The sequence below is a fragment of the Triticum urartu genome, chromosome 4, assembly GCF_003073215.2.
Source record: "Triticum urartu cultivar G1812 chromosome 4, Tu2.1, whole genome shotgun sequence".
Lineage (NCBI taxonomy): Eukaryota > Viridiplantae > Streptophyta > Magnoliopsida > Poales > Poaceae > Triticum > Triticum urartu.
Window position 1 is genome coordinate 316,894,208 of NC_053025.1, and position 6,358 is coordinate 316,900,565.

The window sequence follows — 6,358 nt, forward strand, 5'->3', positions numbered from 1 at the left end:
AGCCTAACTCAATCGTTGATTACAACTAACACAAAATAAACATACGCACTAATATCCCTACACACATATTTCAACATCCCCTCTCAATCACAACTTATCTAAGTTGAGATTGTGTCTGAAAGCTTCGAGCTGTTTCACAGACAATGTCTTGGTGAAGCCATCTGCAAGTTGTTCACCCGTGGGGATAAAACGAATATTGAGTAACTTATTAGCTACTCTCTCTCGAACAAAATGATAGTCCACTTCAATATGTTTTGTCCTTGCATGAAAGACTGGATTGGCTGACAAATATGTGGCTCCAAGATTATCACACCACAATGATGCAACCTTTGAATGTTCCACACCCAATTCCCTCAACAGAGTTTGCACCCAAATTATCTCAGCTGTTCCATTTGCCAGTGCCTTATATTCAGTCTCTGTACTAGACCTAGAGACTATATCATGTTTACGAGCACTCCAAGAAATAAGATTACAGCCAAAGAAGACTACAAAGCCACCTGTCGACCTTCTGTCATCTGGACAACCTGCCCGGTCAGCATCAGAAAAAGCACTTACAAGTGTGGAGTCTGATTTAACAAACTTGAGCCCAAGACTTGATGTATACATCAAATATCTAAGAATTCTCTTGACTGCAGTCCAGTGAGCAGAAGTAGGAGAGTGCAAAAACTGCATATTTTGTTAACGGAGAAAGCTATATCTGGCCTAGTTAATGTGACATACTGCAATGCACCAACTATGCTTCTATACCTGGTAGAATCCTCATACCCAAGTGGCTCTCCCTCTGTTAATGACAACTTCTCAGAAATAGATAAGGGTGTTGGAACAGGCTTACAATCCTTCATACCCACTGTCGGTGTCAAAACCGGCGGATCTCGGGTAGGGGGTCCCGAACTGTGCGTCTAAGGCGGATGGTAACAGGAGGCAGGGGACACGATGTTTTACCCAGGTTCGGGCCCTCTTGATGGAGGTAAAACCCTACGTCCTGCTTGATTTATTCTTGATGATATGAGTAGTACCAGAGTTGACCTACCATGAGATCGGAGAGGCTAAACCCTAGAAGCTAGCCTATGGTATGATTGTATGTTGTCCTACGGACTAAAACCCTCCGGTTTATATAGCCACCAGAGGGGGCTAGGGTTACACAAGGTCGGTTACAAAGGAGGAGATATACATATCCGTATTGCCTAGCTTGCCTTCCACGCCAAGTAGAGTCCCATCCGGACACGGGACGAAGTCTTCAATCTTGTATTTTCATAAACCAACAGTCCGGCCAAAGGATATAATCCGGCTGTCCGGATACCCCTTAATCCAGAACTCCCTCAGTAGCCCCCGAACCAGGCTTCAATGACGATGAATCCGGTGCGCAGTGTTGTCTTCGGCATTGCAAGGCGGGTTCTTCTCCAAATTTTGAACGTTTGTTAAGCAGTGCCCGGTCCCATAAATGTTGAATATCTTGGCTTTCGCACCCAATAAGGGCTATCTCCCACGCGTTGAATGAATGCGAGGCGCCAGGGCGTTTTTACATTCGCCCCCACCCCCCTCCAGCCAGATAAATAAATTGTCTATTAAAGGGATGGGGATTCTTAGATCCAATCCAATCCATCCTCCCCCAGCGAGAATCCATCGGAGTGTGCTTCGAAAAAATCCACTCCAGCATGGACGACCTCCGCAGCTCCTCCTCCCGCCCCTGTAGCCCTAAGCCCGGTGATTGGGAGAGGTGTTCAGTCCCACACAGTCGATTAGTCGAACTGCGGACCAAGGGATTTCTCCCTCCGGCGTATATGGTGCCCGTCCGGGCCGGGCTCGCCACCTACAATGGCAGGGAGCAAGCGGAGAGCTTCCCAAGCCCCTCTACGGGGGAGCGAGTATGCCTTGTCCCTTATTTATTGAGGGGACTCAGATTTCTGATTCATCCGTTCCTCCGCGGGCTCTTGGAGTTTTACGGCCTCCAACTGCATAATTTCACCCCTGCTTCCATTTTACACATCGCCGGCTATGTTGCCCTCTGCGAGTTATTCCTGGGCTGCGAGGCTCATTTCGAGCTGTGGAAAAGGTTATTTTGCCTCGTCCCTCACACACAGAAGGGGTCACTTTATCAAGTGGGCGGAGCCGAAATATGGCGCATCGCCGAAACCGGATACCTGTCCGGTACTCCAAAGAAGATGTCCGAAGACTGGCCTTCGGAATGGTTTTATATGGAGGACGTCCCCCTTCCGGATCCTGTTCGGCGGGGTCTTCCTGAGTTCAGCAATGCTCCTCTGAAGAAATGCCGAAGTTGGCGCCCACGGAGCCCCCAGGAGGAAGACAATGGAGAAGTCCATTACCTGATGAACCGGATTAAATCGCTGGCTCAATCGGGATTGACAGTAACCGAGGTTATGTCAATATGCATAATGCGGGGAGTGCAACCACTTCAATATCGAGGGCACCCCTTGTGGTGTTTTAACGGGGAAGATGACGCCACCCGTTGCGGGTGTAAGGGTCCGGACAACGCCGCCGCTTTAGCAAAAATTCTGTCCGAATTGTTCAAGGGAGAGGAAGAGGAGTTCATCCGCATCAAGCCACGGGATGGATTCTCCATGTACAACCCCCCAGGCTGGGTGAGTTATATCTCCTTACTCCCGTTCTTCCCGCATTCTTTGTCGTAGGTACTCACCTTGCCATTTTGCGGCAGGAACTGCGAAAAGCCATAAGGGAGGTCAGCAGCCCATCTCCACAACCAGAGGACCCTGACCGGGCTCTCGATGCCGGACTCGAAGAAGATCCGGTTATATTCGTGGAGCTGATAGACCGGCAGTTCTATCAATTAAGCTGTGATGACGCCATGGTGGCCATTACGGCCGAATATCCTGGACTGCTTCCTGCGTCGCATGTAAGAAAAACCAAAAATCCCAACTCCAAAAACTAGGATCCCCTTTTAGATACTTCACCTACCATATACATATGGTGTTTTTACAGGGAAGGCATTCGGGACGCCATGCTGAACCCGCAACAACTCGCCAACAAGAGGCACTGAGGCTGGGCAGGCCAAAAAGGAAGGCGGTTAGGACGGAGACGCCGGCACAGAGGTATGACAGAAACCCCGCTCCGTGGTTGTCGACTTTCTTGAAATGTAATGACGTCCATGTTTCTTTAACAGAAAAAACGCTCGCCGGAATATGTCCGACGAGGCTGCCGATCATGCTTCCACCAGTCGAGCTCCAGGACCGGACATAGAGGCGGAAGCTGACATGGGGAGGACGCCGGATAGTCCCCCTACAGAGGATGCTGATAGGCTATCCGCGACACATTCAGAAGTGGAGAGCGCCATGAATCATAGGCGTCACCGGGCCATACTTCGCGACACTTGCTTCTCACCAGAGGCATTTGATGCCTTCAATTCTGGAGAGGCGTACCTCCATGCTGCTCAAAGTGGTCTTGCCAGAGCCACGGACCAGTATGTAAAGGATGTACGAGTAAGAAAATATGACGATTATATGTATCAGTAGCCCCTGAGACTTGAAACAGTTAGTAGAAAGTATTTAAGGATCATCTTATTGTGCAGGTTCTTACAGAGAAGAATAGTCGACTATCACAGGAGCTGGAGGAATGCAAGACCTAACTTCGGGCCGCTGTTGCCGCATTGAAGGAACCTAAAAAGTCCCCAGCTGGTAACATTTCTTTCAAAGAATGATAGGTACCATATAGCGTGCGGCATGGCTGCAGAGCTAATAATAGATGTTGCAGATAAATCCGGAGAGAATCCGGAGGAGCAGCACGCCATACGACAGCTAAAGGCTGGCGAACGCGTGCTGACTGAGGTCAGGCGGGAGAAAAACAATCTCTAAGACGCCAATACCAAGCTGAGCGTGGAACTGAAAGATGTTCGATCCCAGCTGGCGGACTCCGAGAAGGAGAATAAGCGGCTTCGACGCGGCATATCAAACCCTTAATAAAGGGGACGACGAAGAAGCCGGCTAACAGAGTTATGTCTGCAGGTATGCTGACGGGTCGTCCCGCGGAGGAGATGCCCGGGTCTGCGGGTGATCTTCTATCCGAGCTCTCACAACTACACGAACAAGTTCGGCATGTGATGCAAGGTATTGCCAAGGCCTTGTGGCCATCCGTCTCCCTGCCAGAAGGCGTTGGAGAGCTTGTGGAGAAGCTCAAGGGAGCACGGCGACGCTTCCGATTATGGAAGATATATGCCTGCCATCAAGGTGCCAGGGAAGCCTGGGCCATGGTGAAGACGCGGTATACCAAGGCTGACCCAAATCACATGGCCGAGGTCGGACCTGTGGGGCCCGACGGGAAAGAGATCCCCGTTAGCTTAGCCTATGGGCAAGTAGAATTAGCCGCAAAGTATTCCCAACAGGATTGTAGGCTAGACCACCTGTTGGATGGTATAGAAGAGGAATTTAGTCAGTCTACATGACAATGTAATTAAAATGACATGTATAATGCCTTCTAGCCGGATTGTAGATCATTTGTCATGGCGGACCTTTTCGCTTCAACCTCGGGACCCGATAGTCCAGAGTGTATCCGAATACCCGCTCAGTTATATAAGAACCGGGGTATGCATGGAGACCAGGCGTAGGGGTCATTAGTGCTTGAACAGACAAGTGCCCAACTAGTTATGTTATATTACATGGGTAGTAAGAAACATCTTCCAAGGAGAATAGTTTCGTTAAGGGTTCCTTTCCCTGGGTACGCATGCCCTAAAATGCATGTCCGGACTGCGAGAGGAAACGCGGGAAAGAACATCTGGGGGCACATATGGAAAATAAATAAATCAAAATCATCTTTTGTTCACCGAACAAATATTCCCTTAAGAACGCTAGCTTTCGGCTTCACCCAGTCTGAGGTACACATCCGGCTGACCCGGCAGTAACAATCGCAGAGGTGCTCCCCTTATGCCCTAGCCAAATTAACGGGAACGTAGGGCATAAATACAAGAGCCAGGCAACCCAGCTTGGCCAAAACTTAAGTCATATTGATGCATATAATGGCGAAGAAAAGGTACATGTGGAAGAATAACACATGTGCTGGGCATGAAGCCCAGATGGATAATTAAGCTTTTGTGTAAGAAGCCCCCAGGTATAATGAGCGCGGTTAGCACATCTATAATGTGAAAACGAGGCACAAGCTGGCCCTTGAAGGCCGTGAGAAAGAATAAAATAAAGAAAGAGAAAAAAGACAGATAATATATATTCAAAAAATGGATAGAGGAAGGATACAAACATAGAGTCCGGTGCTAGGCGTAGAATCTTCGGAGCCTGGCTGCGTTCCATGGGTTCGGCTCAAGTCGATTATTCGATGCATCCCGCAGACGGTACGCTCCCCCGGTCAAAACTTGGTCAATAATGAAGGGACCTTCCCATTTGGGCTCGAGCTTGGACTTTTTCTTCTCCGGCGGGCGTAGAACTAATTCGCCAATGTTATAAGTTTTGGCCCGTACTTATCTGCTTTGGTATCTGCGAGCCTGTTGCTGATAGAATGTGGAACGGGCTTTTGCCACGTCGCGCTCCTCCTCCGGGGTGTCCAGACTGTCCTGCTGATCGAGCTCGGCTTCTATTTCTTCGTACATGCGCACTCGAGTGAGTCATGAATTATGTCGCAGGGCAGGACTGCCTCTGCGTCGTACACCATAAAGAAGGGTGTATATCCGGTACTACGATTCGGCGTGGTCCGCAGCCCCAGAGTACGGAGTCGAGCTCCTCTACCCAGTGCGTGTTAGACTCCGTTAAGGACCGCACTAATCTAGGTTTAATGCCGCTCATGATAAGACCATTTGCTCGCTCAACTTGGCCGTTGGTTTGTGGGTGATAGACGGAAGCATAATCGAGCTTGATGCCCATGTTGCTGCACTAGAGTTTTACCTCGTCGGCAGTGAAATTCGTGCCATTGTCAGTGATGATGCTGTGAGGGACACCATAACGGTGTACGACCCCGGATATGAAGTCTAACACCGGTCCGGATTCGGCTGTCTTAACAGGTTTGGCTTCTATCCATTTGGTGAATTTATCCACCATGACTAGTAAGTATTTTTTTTCTTACGGGTTCCCCCTTTAAGGGGTCCAACCATGTCAAACCCCCAGACCACGAAAGGCCAGGTAATGGGGATTGTTTGGAGGGCGGTGGGTGGCATATGGCTTTGGTTTGCAAAAAGCTGGCAACCGGCGCAGCGTTGGACCAAGTCATGTGCGTCTGCCCGGGCCGTCGGCTAATAAAAACCTGTACGGAAGGCCTTGCTTACAAGGGCCCGGGCTGCGGCGTGGTGGCCGCCAAGTCCGGCGTGAATTTCTGCCAAAAGCTTCCGCCCTTCCTCTTCGGAGATGCACCTTTGAAGGACTCCGGTAGTGCTTTTCTTATATAGCTC